Source organism: Tursiops truncatus, chromosome Y, assembly GCF_011762595.2.
Source record: "Tursiops truncatus isolate mTurTru1 chromosome Y, mTurTru1.mat.Y, whole genome shotgun sequence".
Taxonomy (NCBI): Eukaryota; Metazoa; Chordata; class Mammalia; order Artiodactyla; family Delphinidae; genus Tursiops; species Tursiops truncatus.
The window spans coordinates 2,869,374-2,890,590 of NC_133428.1; the positions used below are offsets into that span (position 1 = coordinate 2,869,374).

The 21,217-nt window shown below is 40.1% G+C and overlaps 1 protein-coding gene across 1 annotated transcript in view; it reads left to right on the plus strand.

Moving 5' to 3' along the window:
• LOC117307483 (pseudouridine-5'-phosphatase-like) overlaps nt 1-17,753 on the plus strand; it is a 452,112-nt gene extending 434,359 nt beyond the window's left edge. Inside the window, exon 7 of the transcript XR_012329446.1 lies at nt 17,642-17,753. The gene's annotated coding sequence lies outside the window, so the exon portion shown is untranslated. The remainder of the gene's footprint in view (nt 1-17,641) is intronic.
• The last annotated feature ends 3,464 nt before the right edge of the window (nt 17,754-21,217 follow it).

A 21,217-nucleotide genomic window follows, 5' to 3' on the forward strand; every position in this document is an offset into this window, starting at 1 on the left:
GTTTGCAATGCTTGCTCAAGTGGAGGAACACTGTTCTTGTTGAGTTGTTGTTGTTTTTTTTAATGTTTATTGGAGTATAGCTGATTTCCAATGTCGTGTTGGTAGTTGAGTTTTGCTCCCAACTCCGTTGGGTCAGAGGGTTGTGGCTGCCCAAAAGCGTGAGCTACTGCGACCTCATCTAAAAGATCTTCCTTTTAAAAAAAAAAAAAAATCGTATTTTATATTGGAGTGTAGTTGATTTACAATGTTGTGTTAGTTTCAGTGTACAGCAAAGTGATTCAGTTATACGTAAACACATATAAAAGATCTTCCTTCATGCATTTGTCAAGAGTCAAACTCTCCTTGTTAGCATGGAATGAGTTTCTTGTTAATGCTTGGGTCTTCCTGTAGGTTTCTGTTTAATAGTCGGGGCTCATCTGCACCACTGCTGTCCAGACACACCTGCCGGCACTTATCTGTCACTAGAACATAATGGAAAGGGGTCTCTGATGAGATCGTTTCCTTAATGACAGCCTGGAAATGAAACTGCTAAGAAAATTGCCTTGAGGTGAAAACAGTAAGTAATGAATAGCAACTGGATGAGTTAAAAGCCTTCCATCTTATTTTTCCTATCCACCTTTTTTTTTTTTCCGGCACGCGGGCCTCTCACTGTTGTGGCCTCTCCAGCTGCGGAGCACAGGCTCTGGACGCGCAGGCTCAGCGGCCATGGCTCACGGGCCCAGCCGCTCCGCGGCATGTGGGATCTTCCCGGACCGGGGCACGAACCCGTGTCCCCTGCATCGGCAGACGGACTCTCAACCACTGCGCCACCAGGGAAGCCCTTGAAAATAATCATGATAGTGTTAGATTATTAGTTAATTTTCAGGTGCAAAGAAATGGCATCCTTACAGAAGGAAGAAGATATTCTCCTCATTGAAGTCATTCTGTTCCATCAGGAATTGGAGGGTTTTTGATGAAATCATTCCTTGTTAAGATACCTAAGCGTTAGATCAGGTACTACTGATAAATCACAAAAGGAAATACTGATAAACTTTACTACCACAAATTATTTATATAGGATAAGCTGCTTATTTCCTAGAAAAAATATGTTACTAATATTAACTCAATAAAAGAGAGAAAAACTCATCGGTTTCACAATGCCAATCACAAGGTAGTGAAGAAATATATCCCCCAAATTTCATGACATCTGATTTATTTGAAGGGCGAGTTCTATGAAAATTTCAAGTTACAAGTTCAATTTCAAGTTCCAGTTACACCCGACTCCCACGTTGTGAATTCTCTGTGAGTGTAGTTTAAAGAATGTTTCCTCCACAATGTCAGGCTGCTGTAACACGGATATTTTTAAATGCGAAGCAAAACGAAAAACAGAATAATTAAACTTCCGTCAAGCGTACAAAGGCGACAATAAAAAATAAAACATTAGCAATCTTAATGCACCGGTCGGAAAAGACACACTGTTTCCAAACGGCAATTATTCCAGCAATGCGACGATGGTTCAATATTAGGTAATCTATTAAAATATCATATGAACATTGGAAGAGGAAAATAATGCGATCACAGCAAAGCGTACAGGGGGAAAATTAATGAATACAAAACCATGTCAAATAGGGAAAATTACTTTTTGTACAAGAAACTTCCAGCAAGCATCATGTAACGACAGAGTACTTGGCTGCAGGCGGGTTTGGAGATAATGCACTTCTACATGGAGAACAAAATGCCGATTTCTCCTTCCCTGACTTCAGGTACATTCCCAGAAATGCTCCAAATTCCCCTGAAGCATTAGGATGTGGACCAAACTGACCCACCCCTAAAAAGCCCATAGAAAGCTTAGTCTGGTGTCTCCTCAGACTGTTGGTTCCCAGTGAAGACGACCCAAGAGTTCCTAGAAAAATCTTCTTTGCTGGTCTCTTGCAAGTCACGAAGGATCTGGGGAAGATGACAACGTCGGAGCCAGGCTGTGTTAGGGAACCAACACGCATTAAAAAAAAATACCTAAGCAGTCTGGTGTGAACTGGTTGAGATGTGCTTTTGCCATTGCAACAAAAATCTTTTGCAATATATATTTTTAACGTATCTTGCTTGGGGCGGGTATATTTCAGTAAAGTAGGAGGGGAATTTTGAGGTTATTGGTGGGCTGCAATGTAGAGAATCATTTCCCCAAATGCTGCCTGTATGCTGATAATCCTTCACGATACTGGTAGGTGTTTTACACACATATATTCACATACACAACATATACAAGGCAAGGAGAGCTTTGTGGACAAATACGTTTGGGCAGTGCTGGGTTAAAAAGTTAAAACAGCCGTCTTCACCAAGAGGTGCCAGGCTGTTGCATATACTCATGGTCAGTATGACTGTCTGTATGTGAGGACTTCCAAGATGGGTGTTTCCCACACTTATTTCATCTGCAGAAAATTAGTCCAAGAAGCGTACCTTGGGAAACACTGTTTTACACTACTGATGGTTCCATTTTCACGTGTCTGTTGGTTAAGTTCTTGTAACCAATCCTGCACAGAACGCAAAATACAGAGCACAGCAAAAATGCTCTGTATAAAGTATAAAAAGTATACTTAATTTAACTCAATGTAAGCCCAACAAGTTGAAGGCTTTGAGAAAATAATACCAAAGCAGACATTCCTTGCTAATTATAAACAAACAGTCAAAGTGAGTGAAAGGGCCATGATTGACCTCCTAAGATTCACATCATTGTAGATTCAGTGGCTCAAAAAGTGTAATGAAGTCATATACTGAGCTAACCAGCCTTCCGTCCTTTTCTTTTTTATTCTTTTTAACTCTAGAAAAACAGCTGCAATAAATGATAGAAGTAGAAACTTAGGAAATTTTTTATTGTCAAAAATATAGCTGTGACAGTTATAAGAATCATATCTGCATCCCCACAGACAGTTATTTCCAAAACAACAAAGAGTAATAAAGACAGACACTAATATGACCGTCCCAGGTCATGATAGTTCAAACATAGCTGATTTGACTAATCCCAGATGATGAAATTTTTTTTAAACCAAATTTATCAGGAAAACCTTTCCACAAAATGAAAATCCATGGTTAGATATAAAAAATAGATATTGTAAGAGTTTATCATCCTATACGAGCACTTAGAAGTAGAAATTACCTAATACCAGAACAAAACAATGGACAAGTGACACAAATTATAAATGAAAAGGGAAGGAAAAAAAGCGGGTGGCTGTTAGCATGAAAAACAACTTCCTGCGTTATAGCAGGAAAACATGAAAAGCGTTTTAGCTAACAAGCTGACAGCTGATATACTCTTAGTAGGATTGCAAACATTTTCGAATGTTCCTGGAAAGCTGCTTGAGCGCTGACATTGAGTCTTTACAATGCTCATAACTTTTGAACACGTAATTTCAGTTTTAGGAATATTTCCTAAAGGAACTGTCAGCGTGCACTTAAGAGATTTCTGTGCATGAATGGTCATCATCATATTGTTTATTATACCAAAAAAATTGGAAGCAAAATGTAAATTGACTGAAGAACATAATCGTATTTGGATATATGCAGTGTAGCCACAGAAGGAAACAATGCTTATGGTTTGATGTTATGTGAAAAAAGCAGGATATAAAACAATATATACATTTGGTCCCCGTTATGTTAAAAATATATTTGGAGATTTCAGGCTAGAGTATCAATATGAGTTTGGACATCTCAGCTCCATGAACCCACTCGGATTTTCTCTACATAAATAGCTAAAAATTGAAAAACTTGCCTCACTCAAAGGGATTATCTATATACCAGAACTGATTGAAAGAAGCAGGAGTAACTATTTGAAAATTTCTCATCAACTTACACACACACACACACACACACACACACACACACACACACACACTTCAAGAGGAAGTATCTATATAAATTAGAAATGAAAGTCATGGAGAAGCAAATCGAAATCAGAGATTAAAGAAGGGAGACAAAAAAAAAAAAAAAGAAAGTGTTGGAGACAGTGAACAGCAGCAGACAGGTACTAAAGAAAACCAAACTGTCAAAATAAAAAACAATTATGAGGAAGTAACACCAAACCCAGAAGGCGGAAAACTGGAGAGAACAATGGACAGAAAGATAAGTAAAAACTAGATAGATGGCCGACTCAGAATTCCTACCTAGGTCTAAGGACACCCTGCAAACCAGAAGCCACAGAAGCACAGGAAGAAGACTTGACCAAAGAAGGAATCTTAAGCTCCAGATGGCCCCCAGGGCCAAGTAAAATCCTGCAAACACCTCCCACCGTATGAAGAGTGTAAGCCGTGCTGGGCACCCCAGACCTCTGACCGAAGGGGAGACGTCTCCCAGAAGCTGGAGCGCTCCCCACAGCCAGAGAGAGGCGGCAGCACAAGCCCAGGGAAAGACCGTGCTCTCCCGAAAATAATGTGCTTAGACATGTAATGCCAACAACCAAGACATTAACTTAAAAAGGAACTCAGGAAAGGAAATTGGGGTGGAAAAGGGCTGAAGACAACGGCGTGGATCAGAATTGCTGTGAATGTGCTTACAGATGGGGGCAAATGTTAGAAAAACTAGACAAAAGGATCAGAATAATGTTGACAAGAACATAGCATAGCTTCAGTTATGAAAATAACACACCGAGAAATAAGCCCGTGGAGTCGGGGCAGGGGGTGTAGGTGTGTGCCCATGTTTGTGGATATTGAAAATAGAAAGGCAGTATCTCCAACCGCTGAGGGAAGGAAGGGAGCAAAAGATAGATCCCCACTTTACACCACACGCCAAAAGGATCCAGGGAGGACACGGATCTTATTTAGGAAGGTGTAAAAGAATGATAAGAAAACATAAATGAAGGTTTATTTTGATCTGTGTTAGAGAAAGCTTTTACACTAACGGTAAAGTTAGTGTGTGCTTGAAAGAATTTTGAGTATAAAACTAAGTAGATAAAAAGCAAAGAAATGTGATTATCACAACATTTATCCGAGAGAAAAGGTTAAAATTCTTAATCTATCGATTGCTCCTGTAAATCAGTAAACAAAGATGCTCACATAAAAGAAAGATTAAGGACTTCCCTGGTGGTCCAGTGGGTGAGACTCCGTGCTCCCAATGCAGGGGGCTGGGGTTCGATCCCTGGTCGGGGAACTAGATCCCACCTGCTGCAACTAAGAAGTATGCGTGCTGCAACTAAAGATCCCACACGCCACAGCTAAGACCCAGCGCAGCCAAAATAAATAAATAAATAAATGTTCAAAATAAATAAAGCCTTTAAAAAGAAGATTAAATATTTGCAGCCTGTTCAGAAAGGAAATTAAATAAATAAGACAAAATATTTAATGTCATTAGAAGTCAAAGGTAGATAAACTAGAACTATAATTCTAAGTAATTTTTGCCTATAAAATTGTTAAACATTTAAAATATATAATGGCCAATATTTGTGAGTGGGTCTCGTTTTTGACATATAATATCCAATACTTCTATCTCATGACCTTTATCATAATTTGCAATAACATAGTTACATACCAGATTCGGTGGGGTTTTTTTGTTTATTTGGTTGGTTGGTTTGTCTTTTTAAGTTTAAAAACTTTCTGTACAGTTTTTATAAGTTACACTCTATTTACAGTGATTACAAAGTATTGGCTCTATTGCCCGTGTTGTACAATACATCCTTGTAGCCTGTCTTATGCCCAATAGTTTGTACCACCCAGTCCCTCACCCCAAACTACCCCTCCCGCACTCTCCCCACTGGTCCACTAGTTTGCTCTCTATATCTGGGAGTCTGCTTCTTTTCTTGTTGTTGTTGTTATATTCACTAGATTGTTGTATTTTTTAGATTCCACATATAAGTGAGATCATACAGTCTTCATCTTTCTCTGCCTGACTTGTTTCACTCAGTATGATCATCTTTAGGTCCATCCATGTTGCTGCAAATGGCATTATTTCTTTCTTTTTTAGGGCTGAGTAATATTCCATTGTATACATGTACCACATCTTCTGTATCCATTCATCTGTCGATGGACATTTAGGTTGTTTCCATGTCTTGGCTGTTGTAAATAGTGCTGCTATGAGCATAGGGGTGCATGTATCTTTTCTAATTAGTGTTTTCATTTCTTTTCAGATATATACCCAGGAGAGGTATATACTGGCAGTTCATAATGGATTTGTTTTTAAAATTTAAGTTTCTCTCACTAAAAGATCAGTATCAGGAAGGTGAGATTCATATTTTTTCTACTGTATATTCCTGAAACACAATAGGACTTAGGCAATATTAATCCAAAGGATGAGTGAGTGTTGATAGACTCTGGGTCCCTGCCCAAGGTCCTATAAACACACTCCTTCCTGGATGGCATTGTGGAAATATGTGCCCACATTTCATAAAATGTGCATCCTCACTGAATCAGCGATTCCAAGCCCACTGGTTTATCTCAAAGAAAAGCAGGCCTATTTTTCACTCTGATTGAATGGGCATCTATATCTACCTCACTTTCCTGGGAAAATGTCTCTAAATTAAAAAAAGTGATAGGAAGAGGATAATAAGTCCATTATACTATGGAAAAGAGGAAAAAGTGAATTGGTAGCACCGAAGAATTTGAGGAAGGTGCAGACACTCAGGCACCAGAGGGAAAGGAAAGCAGAAAAGAACACCAGATTGGCTCAGGGCAGAAGGGAGCGGACAGGAGACCACGCCAGCGCTTGCAGGGAAAAGGAACGGAGCAAAAACCAAACAATAGAGCAAGACGGTCCACAGAAAAACTGGCCCAGCCCTGCAACCCTTCTTCCTCCGCTTCTTGGAACAGCCAGCTGCAGCGTTAGTCCACAGGCTGAAGCCCTAAGACCACATCCATCAATGAAGACGGGGTGCCGTCTGTGTTAGAAGTGGACCGGAGCAGCGTGGAGGCTTCAGATCTGCCCTCTCCAGGGTCAGATTCCTAGCATCAGTTATCCAGGAGTTTTCAGCCAGCCTGCCACAAACCCACAGGGGAGAGGCTACCCTGTCGGTGAACCTATTGACCAGTAAACCTGCTGTGCAGGTACCTTCACCTGCTGGGGTTTTTTGTCTCATTTCCCAGGTGGCTAGGCTCCTGCATTTCCGCCCCCCCACAAGCTAAAATCAGAGATCAGTCAATTAAAAAAAAATCAGAGATCAATCGTATGAAGAAGAAAGAGGAGGCGAAAGAGATGGAGGAAAAGCAAGAATTTTAAGAGAAAGAAGAAAAAGAAAGGCGGGAGATAGGAGGGAGAGGAGGGAAGAAGAGGAAAGAACAGGAGGGGGAGGAGATGTATCTGAAGTTGTTGCGGGAGACCCTTAGTGCTGGGACCAGAGTGCATCTTCTGGTCCCCACTCCATGGAGAGAAGCCATCCACCCCCTCTGTGCATCCAGTGCAGAAAGGATGTGCGCCAGGCTGCCAACAGTTCTCTCAACCTCCGGCTCCCACTTTTTTGGGGAGAGTCACTGGATCTTGTAGTGGGATTCAGACTTCTGCCTGCACTACAAGGGTTTTCTCTTGGCCTGACGGATACAGTCCAGCCACCGTTGATCCATCAACACCCTCAACCGTAGAGATGCCCTGACCACTGGGAGACACAGACAACATGAAGGAAAGTCACAGCGAGCAGACCAAGATGTAAGACCCTGTGGGTGGAGGTCTGATGTGGAAATGAATCACGAGTGTAGCAAAATCAAGTCTAAGGACCGTGATGCAAGCATGGGGGAAATGCAAGGCCATCCTTCTAAGCTTTGGGGAAAGGAGCATAGAGGGCGGGAAATCTGACCTTATTTTAAAAGATAAGTAGAATCTGGGTAGAGAAGGGAAGGTAGAAGGAAGGTGGCTCTTATTGTTTATTTTGTTTTGTTTTATTGAACTATAGCTGATTGAGAGGGAGGGTGCTTTTACTCAAAGGGTTGACCTCTACCCATTGCATCAGCACCTCCTACTACTTATTAGAGATCCAGTTTCTCAGGATCCATCCATCAGAGAACGGATCCATTTATCTGTTTGGAGAAGTCTTCTAAGTGGTCCTATCTCATTCAAGTTTGAGAATCACTCCTCTAGGCAAACCGACCATCAGATGTGAAAGCAGAGGGGCATGGGGGAATAAACAAACGTGATATGTCTAGGGAGACACTAGGATTCTGAATTGAGTCCAAGATGTGATGCTTGCAAAATAATTTCTCCCCACCCCCTCCTCTCTGGGAGGCTCTCTAAGACCAGCAGGGAAGCCCAGGGTTTTCTTGAGAAGAGCTAGTAGCAGGGCATGTGAAGATGTATCAGCTGGAAAGAGCTTCTTTCCTGAATTATCTGATAAAACTTCATGAGGATGTCTGCCTGGAATGCAGATGCAATCCTGGAGGTGAAGCAGCCATTGTATGATCATGAAGAAGAAAACCAAACTCTACGGTTGGAGTGGCAGGAAGATAGAATTAACCTGGGTCCTTAACATCTATGTTGAACCTTAAGACTGCCTACCTACCTATTTTTTGTTATTTGGCAAAAATAAGTGTTTTCCAGTTAAATCACTTTAGTTTGGCTTTCCTCTGGAAGGCAGGCTAATACAATATTAGCTGATATAAAAGGTGTTTCAGAATCTAGGAAAACAAATAAATGAACAAAACATTGAAAATAAATAAATCACAACCATTTGTTCATTAGGCAAAGACTCTTACTAAAAAGAAGAAAAGAGAAAGGAGATTCTATCCCAGTATACAAGCTTCAGAGGAGCTGCGAATACCACCTGGGGTAAATTTTTGTTAAGAATATAGGTTTCTCTTTGTACAGATAGAAAGGACCAATGACATACGGTGTGTGCTACTGCTTCAGAGACCCATAGAGGTAACTGTCTCTCCCCCAATAACTTTTCTAGGTCATTACTAACCGAAAATGAAAAAGGTGAGAATATCACGGTACATGCATCGGTCAGCTAAATATTTGCTTTACAATATCCAGTGCTAAAGTTAAATTTACTATGGGTCATTTATAATAAAGTAAGTCTTACCTGACGCATATAGAAAGGAAAAGAAACACACAATGGAAATATGGGGATAGTTAAATCCTAGACAAATAACAGACCTCCCTCTTGGCTCTAAGGTGATGGGTAACTCTTGGAGATGGAAAGTGTCACAATGTTTCCCAACAGCTCATTACAGAATGACAGCAAAGGGCGCATAGAAGTCTGAAGAGCCAGCAGGAAAGAAATCAGATCTAACATCTTGGTTTTTTTTTTTATTTTTATTTAAAACTTGTACACTGTCATTTGCAAGATACACTGAAGGATTATTTCCTCTTCAGCTGAGAGATATCATAAAATAGAGCCCGTGTATGTGTGATAGAAACTACATGGCATGAACCCTGTATGTTTTTTCTATGTGAGCTTCACTTACTATCTGTTGATGCAGGTTATCAGGAGGGAAATTCTCTTTCCCATGAAGTTTTAATGCAGAGAAAATTGATTTAAATTGCAGCCAGTGATTGGTTTTAGCTAGGGATGATTAAATCTGAACGCACTTCTGGGTCTGAGCTCTGTCATTTCTGTTGTGAAACAGCAAATGTAATATCTGCTTAGACGCTTCTCTTAGTTGGTTCCATAAAGAGGTAGGGGACTGGATTCTTTCATGGCCTTGGTGGCAGGGAACACTCGCTCCATTTTGAGAATTTCTCTTTAAAACATGGTTTGGGGTCAGCAAACATTGGTGAATGTCCAGCTAATCCACATTTTCTCCACATTTGTTATTTCCAGTCTTTCCAAATTGCAGTAATTTAGTCATTTTGCTATGTAGTGGTTTTCATTTTAATTTCCCTAAGACTAACCAAGTTGAGTACCCTTTAAAAATATATATATATGTGTGTGTATATAAATATATATTTGAGAAACATACAACATGAAAGTCACAGTGAGCAAAAAAAGATATATATATATAATATGAACATTTGTATCTTAGACATCATATATAATATATAAAAACATAAATCAACATTTGTAATATATAAACATTTATATTTAAAATATTGTGTGTGTGTGTGTGTGTGTGTGTGTGTGTGTGTGTGTATTTGGCCATTTAGGTATCATTTCCTTTTTTTTTCTGGTATCTGTCTTAGATTTTTAATCCATAAAAATCCCAAGGTATCAAATAAATGCCTTCTTTTTTCTTCTCCCCTTATTCCATGCATGCTTTTTACCCCAAGTATTTATAAATAAAATAATTTTACAAATAAGATTGAAAAAGAGGTTTAGCAGAGAAAACTGTTTCCTCTTGGAGTTTTCCCCCTGCCAGTACACCACACAGACCTGCATGAACCTGTGACTTTGAATGGGGAGAGAATTGTATGTGACCGCCGTGACTTGCAATACAGTCCAGTTTTGGAAATGAAGGTCCTGTCTTGGCTTTACTTATTATACAGTGCGACTCTGGGCATGTTGTTCAAACTCTCCACACCTTGTTTTCCTTACCAATAAAATGATCCAATCAGTTACTCGAGGATTGAATGAAGCAGAGTCTGTATTTCTCATAATTTGTGTATTTACTTACTTATTACAATCTCACAGATGTCGAGGTGATATTACATCTTATCCCCAGCTACCTGCACTCATATATGAGTTTCTTTAACTACAGGCTGGACTCATATCTGGGGTTTCTTTAATTAAAGTCTGGTTAACAGAGTAAAGTAAGAAGTCAAAAACCTGCTTCAGTGCATTTTTGAGTAGTTACTTGTATTTCAAAGATTTTGCCAATTTTGAGGATAAAAGTTCCCTATTTAGATAAATAATACTAGTCATGTTGCCTTGATCACTGTGTTAGGACTTACTCCATGGGACATGAAACTGTAAAAAGAAACAATAAATAACCCCAGGGAAGCTGGCCATGTTCTTTGAATCGCTGAAAGCAGAGAACACCTCAGAATACAGACAGAAGTATTTCTGTATATGTTGAAAGTGATCATTAGAAACATCTGTTTGGTCTGATCCCCTAGAGGCTTATGAAGAATCCCAGTAATAATAATACTCATTAGCAGAACATTATTTCTCTTTATTCGATTTGTCACTTAATCCAATTAAAATGTGCTTGGATACATCTCAGGAGGAAAGATTTCAATTGTACCCATCTAGTTGCAAAGGCAAGCAGATTTAATAAAGTTCCGTGTTTTAAGAAAACCCCAGTAACAGCCGAGAAGATGCTCTTTTTAAAAAAAATTATTTTATTGAAGCATAGTTGATTTACAATGTCATGTTAATTTCTGCTGTACAGCAAAGTGCCTCAGTTATACATATGCATACATTCTTTTCATGTTCTTTTCCATTATGGTTTATCACAGGATATTGAATATAGTTTTCTGTGCTGTACAGTAGGACCTTGTTCTTTATCCATTCTATATAGAATTCTCTATGTAATACTTTGCATCTGCTAATCCCAAATGCAAATGGCATTACTTCCTTCTTTTGTAAGGCTGAGTAATATTCCATTGTATATATGTACTATATCTTCTTTATCCATTCCTCTGTCAATGGACACTTAGGTTGCTTCCATGTCCTAGCTATTGTAAAGAGTGCTGCTATGAATATTGGGGTGCATGTGTCTTTTCGAACTAAGAGTTTTCTCTGGATACATGCCCAGGTGTGGGATTGCTGGATCATATGGTAGTTCTATCTTTAGTTTTTTCAGGGACCCCCATACTGTTCTCCATAGCGGCTGCACCAATTTACATGCCTACCAACAGTGTAGGAGGGTTCCCTTTTCTCCACACCCTCTCCAGCATTTGTTATTTGTAGACTCTTTAATGATGGCCATTCTGACTGGTGTGAGGTGATACCTTATTGTAGTTTTGATTTGTATTTCTGAGAAGATGCTCTTGATTTCTAGATTGGGCATTTCTTGTGGGTCTGCTGGAGGAAACAGCAGGTGGTACTTTCCAAGGTTAGAACCCCAAAGTTCAGGGGTTCAATGGAAGGGTCATTTCCAAAGACCCACCCATCTTGCTCCTGTACCTAGAACGTTATCACTCAATTTGGTGGTAAATAAGAACCATAACCACAGAGAGAAGCTTGGAGGAATCCATCCAAAAAAATATAGCTTGTCTCAAAAATATTTTTTCAAATAATAGAGGAAAAAAGTATCTAGCAGTGTTGGTACAGAGCGTGGGATCATTGTTTTTCCGTTTCCTCCTTGATCTTCTTTCAGCTGTTTTCAAATGAAATTTTTATGCCAGAAACTAGTTTACTCTCATGAAAGTAAACTTTTGTAGGTAAAAATACAGCACAGTTTCTTTTCCAGAATTACCTTTAAAAGCTAAAGCCAGAGTTACATAAAGCAAACGATTGCCTGGTAAACTTGAATAATGCATAATAGTACCCTTTAGGGATGTATCCCAACTCTTATTTCTGTGTTTCCACAGGAATGTAAAGAGCATTTTAATTTTTAATTGAAGACTTTCTCTAGTGTGTCAAGGGCGAAGCTAGATCATGATAGTCAGACCTATTCAGTGCTGGACGCAGAATCCACGTTATAAGTCCAAGCTTTCCATGTCCTCTACCTGTTATCACTGTGCGATTCTCACCACTGCCTTATATAGGAATCAGTTACCATAAGCGGAGTTGGAATCCAAAGAAACGTGTATCTGCCAGTTCAGGACCATCATCCGTTTGCTTTTTTCTGTTGCGTTTTCAGAAGGAGGTCCGTTAAGACAGTCAGGAGTTACTTGACGGTGATGAAAGCAGTCATCTAGACTTCTGTTTTTGCACGAAACAACTCCATGTGCCAACCGGAGTTTGACTCCATGCCACTGCCCTGTGTTATCAGATCCTTTTTAACCCCGACCATTAAATATTGGAGCAAAGAATGCCCCGTGGTGACCTCCATCACGTAATAGATCAAGGAGAAAATGCACCTGCAGGAGACACTGTGGACTTTGCCTTAATGGCTTGCGCAGGTAATGCTTATTGTAGATGAACACAATCGGTGTGGTGTCATGTAATGACAGGTAGATGGCTCTGATAGGGGAGAATAGCCACTTGCTGGATGTGTGCGTTGAGCCCAGTCCTTCAACTTCTCCAGACATCGCCTCCACAGTTGTGAACTGGTGCTAAGTCCTTGGGGAGATGTTGCAGTTAAATAAAGCAGCAACGTGTGAGCATGCTGGGTGCACTGGGACACTTTCTGCACACCTCACTGGCTTCACCATTTATTGGACCCTCTTGCTCTCATAGCATTTTTCTACACACCCTCGTTCTGCATCCACTACGTAGAACTAGACTATTTTAATCTATCGCCCCAGTTCTCGGACTAGGCACTCAGAGGAAATGCTGACCTCATTCCTGTACTCCTGGAATTTGATAATGTTCCTCTCACTCCATAAGCACCTGGTGAGTGAACAGATGAAGGATTGCATGACAAATTACCGCATGATCGAATGAGCAGAAAGGATGAATAAACCCTGTACGTTTCATAAGAATATGGTGCCAAAAGTATAGAGTTTTGGGGAGAAGAATACACGCATCTGCTTTATTGCACGTATTTTCAGTTGCTTGTTGTCTAGTCCACTAAACTAAGGCTATCCTAAGACTATTCATTGAAATTTCACTCTTCATACTATTGCTAAGGAAGAATGATCTCTGGGTCTGAATTGCAGTGATCCCTATAAATATTCTTCTGAACCATATTTTCCCACATTATTATTTTTTATTGGTGTGTGGCTGTGTCTTTAATGACTGGTGTCTCTCCACTGGGGTATAAGTTCAGTGGGTGTTTCAGGCACGCTCCTCCTCTATCCCCAGGATGTAATACAGCATGTGGAACGTGGGACCACTATGATTAATTTATATTTTGTATTAGAAAAGTCCATAGAGCTTATTTTTTTTTTAATTCTCAAAGTTAAAAATAATTCTAAAAGCAAAAATTCTGAATTTAGTATGTTCCTTGTTGAAAAGTGAAAATGTGGGACAATGGTAGCGCTACTACTGGTCACTCAGAAGTGATTATAAATACTGTGCTTTTCCAATGAATTATAGTTGATTCGTTCTTTATATTTTTTCAACATTTTTCTTATGGTGTGTTTAAATGGGGTCATCATTGGGAATAATTAGTATTCTTTGTCATTTTGTGAAGGAGGAGCTCAGTTTATTATTTCAGAGTCTGCTTCACCAGAAACATTTAAAGGAAAATGTGATCAAACATCGTGGGGGGAGGGAAAGGGGGAGTGGCAGGAATGTGCAAATAAAATGTCTACTCTCTTGGGCTTCCCCGGTGGCGCAGTGGTTGAGAGTCCGCCTGCCGATGCAGGGGACACGGGTTCGTGTCCCGGTCCGGGAAGATCCCACTTGCCGCGGAGCGGCTGGGCCCGTGAGCCATGGCCGCTGAGCTTGCGCGTCCGGAGCCTGTGCTCCGCAACGGGAGAGGCCCGCGTACCGCCAAAAAAAAACAAAATAAAAAAATAAATAAAAGTTAGGCTTTTGTCTCCACATTTCCAAAGTGCTGAAATAAATTTGGTCAAAACATGTTTGGGGGTTTCCCACCCTTTTCATTCAGATGAAGTATAATTAATTTTATGTGTTTAAAAGCCCTCAATAAAAATAAAAATAGTCTTAGAGAACCAGGAAGAAGAACAAGCCCAAATGACTTTATTAATGAGCAAAGTGAGATTAAAGGTAATCTCTGGGCTCCGAGAGGTGAGAAATGGGTTTTGTCTTGTTCTTTTTCTAGTGCCCAGTGTCCGCCATTCAGGTGAGCAAATGGCTGGATGTTAAATCAACTCACCCAACACAGTAGAGATCACTCAACACGATTCCATCCTGAATCCCAGGGCCCTCACATCAGGGTCTCCCCGCAGCCCTGACACCCATATTCTTTAGGCAGAAGAATAAATGCCTTGTAGTACTGTTGAATTTCAAAATTATAATGAGTCTCAAAACTCATTCCATAAAATGCAAGAATGGCTCCATATCTGTGAATGCCATGCACCATGATATTAAATCACAGAGGACGTAAGCCATGGGATCGGTATGTGCCAAAACCAATCTGATAAAATTCAGTGTCTCCTCCGGGTAAAATGCGTAATGAAAAAGGACTGATAATTTTATGATGAACAAATAGTATTCTCAGCTGTGAACCAGCACTTTAATTCATATGGAAACATTAAAGAGATCCCTATTAAAGTTGGTGTAAGATAAGGATGCCCAATTTGTTATGATTTAACGTTGTGAAATTACTGCACAGTTCAGTTAGACAAAAGAGAGAAATCGGGAATGCAAATTAGGAAGGAGGAAATGCAGTAATTTGCAGATGGGAGTGTATATGTGGAAAACATTGATGTAATCTAAAAAGCTGTTGGAAACAAGAAATAAATTCAGTAATTTTATTCAGTACTGTATATATGATCTATAACACATAATATATGCTCTTGCTTTTTAAGAAATTGTTTTACATTCCTCACAGTTTTTCCATGGGAACTTAATACATATGAACTTGTAGACCGTAATAGTCCATATCAAAGCATGGTGTTAAACAATATTAATAAAAGTTCAGTAGAGATGTGTGATTAGACAGATCAATAGAAGAATAGAGAATCCTAACATTGCCCCCAGTACATACTAAAATTTTATTTTTAATACAGATGGCAATTCAGACCAAGCCAGGACACCTAAAACAATCACCCACCCCTTATGTATCAATACATTGTGTAAATAGCTAAAAATTTGTGAGGGTGGGGGGATGTACGTTTACCCCTTCCAACAAAGGAAATAGTACACAAACCAAAGATTTAAACATAAAAAGGGGTACCCCTTTTTTAATATTTTTAATATTTTTAATATTTTTAATATTTTATTGAAATATTTTAATATTAAAAAAATAATGTTAGAGTATCAGAGGCATTTCTAAGGAAAGCAAAAATCCAGACACTATAACAAAGAAATTGATAAATTTGGTAATATAAACTGAAAATATAAATATATTATATATATATATATAATATAAACTGAAAAACAAAACCCAACAATTCCTGCATAAATAGGTAGAAACATCAAAAGTATAAAATCATGCAAAATATTATGTACAAAGCCACGTTTGCCTGCCGTTGATAGCTTTTACAATTTAATGAAAGACCAAGATCCCAGCAGAAAGAGTAGACCAAGGACGGGAACAGATATTTCATGGAAGAATAAATACTATTTGCTTATAAACGTAAGAAAAACTGTCCAACCACGTTCATAATACTAACAGGAGAATTAAAACAATTAGATATAGATATACAGATATATTTTTTTACCCTGTTGTTTTGAGAAAGCTCAAAGTGTTTGAAAACACATATAGTATTGGCAAAGATGTGGGGAAACGGAAGCTATTGGTAGGAACATAAAATGGCGTGATCTCTTTGGAAAGAAATGTGATCTAGCAATTCCAAATCTAGATATTTATGCTACCCATCTATTCAAATATGTGCACAGCTCAACAGATAAAAAGGCTCATTTTGGCATGATGTATAAAACAAAGGACTTGAAACCACCTAGGTGGACATAATTGAAGATTAGTAAAATAAAGTATGATACCTCCGCAAAAAAGATGACTTTGATGCAATGATACATGGATGATGAAATGGAAAGTTTTCCCAGATAAACTGTTTAAAGAGAAAATGAAGTGCAGAAGAATGTGTATAATACCTTCCACTTGTGGAAAAATAATATATATATACATATATATGCATACGTAGGTATATAATGTACACTGATTGTTGGTCTGGGTTTTGACCATGTTCTATTCTTTGCACATCCCTTTTTTCTTCTGAGATTTTTTTCTAACATGGGTATGCATTACTTTTATTTTAAGTTTAAAAGCAAGTTAAAATGAAAAACAAATGAAGGTAGAAAGGTGAAATAAGAGCCATCCCCATCACCTTACTTCCTGAAATGTTCTTTTCCTCACAGTGTGACCCAATACCGTTCTCTTTTTAGAGCCAAATGAAAGCCGACAGCCCCTGGGATCTTTTCCCAAATAAATACCGATTAGTTACCCAGCTATAAGCTACAATTAATCTCGCTTTCGTCCAGAGTGAATTCATAATTTAATATTTCCTTGACAAGGCAGGAGATGTATTAGGAATTTGCTGTCATTGCTGTCAATTATTGTGGTGCCTTAGACGCACGTAAGTCTAGGTTGAACATGTAAAAAGAGCGTCTTTTGAGAGAATGCTCATGCAAGCATCACTTCATAATATTATTCTATAGCTTTTTATAGTTCCACTGATATTACATTTTTGCTTTACAATCACTTACCCATCACATTACCATTCCATTAAGGATACGACTCCGTCATCTGTTCTATCATATATCTATCATCTATCTATCTGTCTGTCTATCTATTGTCTATATTCTATCTATAATCCATCACCTATCTACCTACCATCTATTCTATGTCTCTATGTATCTATCATCTGTCATCTATCTACCTGTCTATATAAATCATCCGTTATCTATCTACCAATCATATCTATCTATCCATCCGTCTGTCCATTTTCTTTCTATCTTATCATCTATCTTGTATCTATGTATCTATATCTAACTAAATCTATACCATGCAATACTTGGACGTGTAATAGTTAATAGCCTACTACCTAATGTTTTTAAAACCACATTCTTGGTAATAATGGTTCCCCAAATCTCATAATACAATTCTGTGCTGGTTTGCAGGAATTTTCCAAGCCATAAAGAGATGACATCTGACTGCTCTGAGTTCTGTGAAGAGTGATGTGGAGACACACGGCATGACGTGACTGTTACTACAGCCCAACTTGTCCACCAGGTACGTCCACTCGCGCACCTTTACCAGCCTGTCGCTTGGAAACATTGCTTCCTGCCTACTCTCTCCTCTGAATACAGAGCTTGACGACAGAGCATTAAATGTGTGTGGCTCCGTAGCCTGTCTGCTGAATGAGCGGCTAAAGCATTAAGCTGCCCGGCATCTCAGGGCAGGAGCATCCGTTGCAGTCCACGTGCGGGCGGCCTCTTCGGCGACAGTGGTTCCCCTTGGAGTGGTTCTCAGAGCTCAGTGGCCTCTGTTGATTCTGCTAAGTCAGTGGCCAACGGGAGACTAAGAACGCGGTCGAGGAGGGGCTAGGATGGGACCAGGCTCCACTGGATTTAGGTCACTTGTCACAAGCAGAGATCAGGACATGCGTTTCCCTGTGTTTGTTTAGATGACAGACGGTCAGCTCATCCAGGCCTGGCTGGACTTGGAGGGTGCAGAAACGGATCTGGACAAATCTTTGGTGAGGGCGGAGTAGGTGGCCTGGCTCTCAGAGCTGGAGAGAGTAAGCAGGCAAGGGCATCACAGCTATAGATGGAGGAGGGCGGTAGGTCCCAGACTGCAGGGGAGAGTAGGGCTGAGGAGCTGGGCTTCTCTTCCTCCCTCCCTCCCTCCCTCCCCCCTCCCTTCCTCCCTCCCTCCCTCTCTCCCTCCTTCCCCCCTTCCATCCTTCCCTCCCTCCCTCCCTCCCTCCTTCCGCCCTTCCATCCTTCCCTCCCTCCTTCCTCCCTCCCTCCCTCCCTCCTTCCTTCCTTCCTTCCTTTCTTCCTTCCTTCCCTCCCTCCCTCCCTGCTTCCTTCCTTCCTTCCTCCCTCCCTCCCTCCCTTCCTTCCTTCTCTCTCTCTCTCTCTCTCTCTCTTTCTCTCTCTCTTTCTCTCTTTCCTACCTGCTTGCTCATTTTTGTCCTTATCACTTGTTTGTCCTTCTGGGACTTTGCAAAGTAACCAAGAGCTGTTTTTTAGGAACATCCTCTGGTCGTAGGACAGAGCAGTAGGGAGACAGACTGATGGACAGGTTTCAGCTGCAAAGCTCTTTCTGAGACAGAAGGGAGGGCTGTTCGTCCAGGAGCAGTAACTTGTAGAAATTCATGAAAGGAATAAAACATTCTCCCAGGAAACCCGGAGATCTTTAACCCAGACACAAAGGCAAGACTGGAGTCTTAGGGGGTAGCCTGAATACCCGCGTGAGAATACACCACGTTGCCTGGCTTGCTCGGCTGAAATCTGTCTCTTAATTTAACCCCTCTCCACAGTACACCGCCCCTGCAACCCAACAGGGTGTCTGCACGGCCACATGCAGCTTCCGAAAAGCATCACCCGGCTTGTATAACATCTCCTGAAAGCTGTTTACATCTTACGCTTCTTGAAGTTAAAAAATAAAGAAAATTAAATGTGAATGAAAGAGATTGCCAGACATCCAAAGATTGACAGAAACCAACTCTTTTATTGCAGAATAATAGGAGAAAAAAAATATTTGTTTAGGCCCTTGCTTTTGTGCCTGACACACATTCGGAAAGTGGTGTCCGAGGTCAGTGTGTGCACTTCCCAGGCTGCCAATCACATTTAAAACCACGACAATATAGCCTGTGTTTCATTTCCCCGTCCCGCTGAGTTAGATCTCAGCCTCACTACCTTCTCACGTCTCAAAAGATGCTGCTCCTTTTTTTTTTTTTTTGACTCACTGAGTTTGCGTTTGCTTCCCTCTTTTAACCTCTTTCATCTGGTACCTCCAATCCCTCAGGGCCCACATCCAAGGCACCAACTTTCTGAAGATGCTTAAGCTTCTGGAGGGTAGTTAGTTCCTTCTCCTGGCTGCACAGAGCCTGGGGTCACCCAGTTGTTAAGTCAGACAGATTTGTAGTATGTAGGGTTACTTCCTGTACCAGGCTTCAAGCATCGTCTGAGATTCTATTTTATTTTATTTATTGTGTTTACCTTTGTGCACTCAGGTCCTGGCACATGATTGGGGTTTTTTAAAGGTTCATTAAAACAAAGCAACTGAATGAATGTGTACAAAAATGTTTTAAACATTCTAGGCACTGCAAAAATCTCCTCTACATGTTAGGTTTATTACAAGTGACTGTGTTCGTCAAGGGTTATGTGACTCTATCAATTCTGTTCTGATGTTTCTTCCACTGTGAGTTAGATTTAGGGAGATTGGAGCCCAACAGGTTCTCAACCTTGGACTGAAAAAAAATTTTTTGGCAGAATTCTATGTCCTTTTTTATTCTTTCTACTATCTCGCTAACTTTATTTTTTTAATATATATTCTTGGTTGTGGAGCCATCGTATGCATTGTAGGATGGAAAGCTGCACCCCTGGTCTGTACACATCAGATGCCAGTAGTACTACACCTCCCCCTGGTTGTGACACCCAAAAATGCCTCCAGATGTTGCCAAGCGCTCCCTGGGGGGACAGACAAACTCACCCCAAGGCTGACAATCATTGGCGTTCCCTATATTTTGTTTTCCTTTCTTGTTGTTGTTTTTTAAAGAGTACCTGAAGGGGACCATTTCAAAAGGAAAAACGGCATCTATCATGGAAAGATTCAAGTAGGTGCGGTTTATTTGTTGGACATTGTTGAAGCCAGATAAAGTTCACCTTTCTCCTCTAAGGAGGAGAGAGAAAGAAAGAGAGTTAAACAGAGGCACTTGCAGCCCAAGGGGCCGCACTTGGTGCAGATGCAGAACAGGGCGCACGTCGTCAAAGAGTGTGCTGTGGGGTTAAGAGCTGTGGACGGAAGCCGGTCAGGTGCTCTTTCCTCTCTGAGCACAGCCCACCATGGACAAGTCTCTCCTGCCTTATATCCAGTAATCCTTCTCGGGCCTGGATCCCGTCTGCTTTCTACTACAATCACAGGTTTGAACTTGACTCAAATGAACAGTCTGAAAGCCAAATTCGGTCTCCTTGGAATGAAAGGCATTTCTAACGGGCAACCACAACGTAGTTTTGTCTGCAGTCACCACTCACAAGCTTACCACTCTTGACTTGGTGGTTCATGATTAATTACCTGCTCAGAGCTACTTAGGGCTTCTCATTAATAGAAAGTCAGCAACAGGGAAAAGGAAAGAAATGCTGGAGTCTTGTCCCATCTCTACTAAGAGATGACGAAACTATACGTAAACATTTCAAATTAGTTCAGGAATAAAAAGCAAAGGTTGTCGTATTAATCTGGGTTTTCCAGAGGAACAGAGACAATAGGACATATAGAGATCCAGCTATCCCCAGATAGCTAGATTTCTATATATTTACATTATATAAATATGTATATATAAGTATATAGACAGATCTATCTATCTAATCTATCTTATCTCTCTCCCTATCTTTCTGTCTATGCATATATAGAGAGGTATGTAGATATATAGATATGACATCATACATATATAGTTTGTGGAGGAATGTATGATGTCATCTATGTACACATATCAATATTTATGGTTATAGGGTGTGGAGATGCCAGAC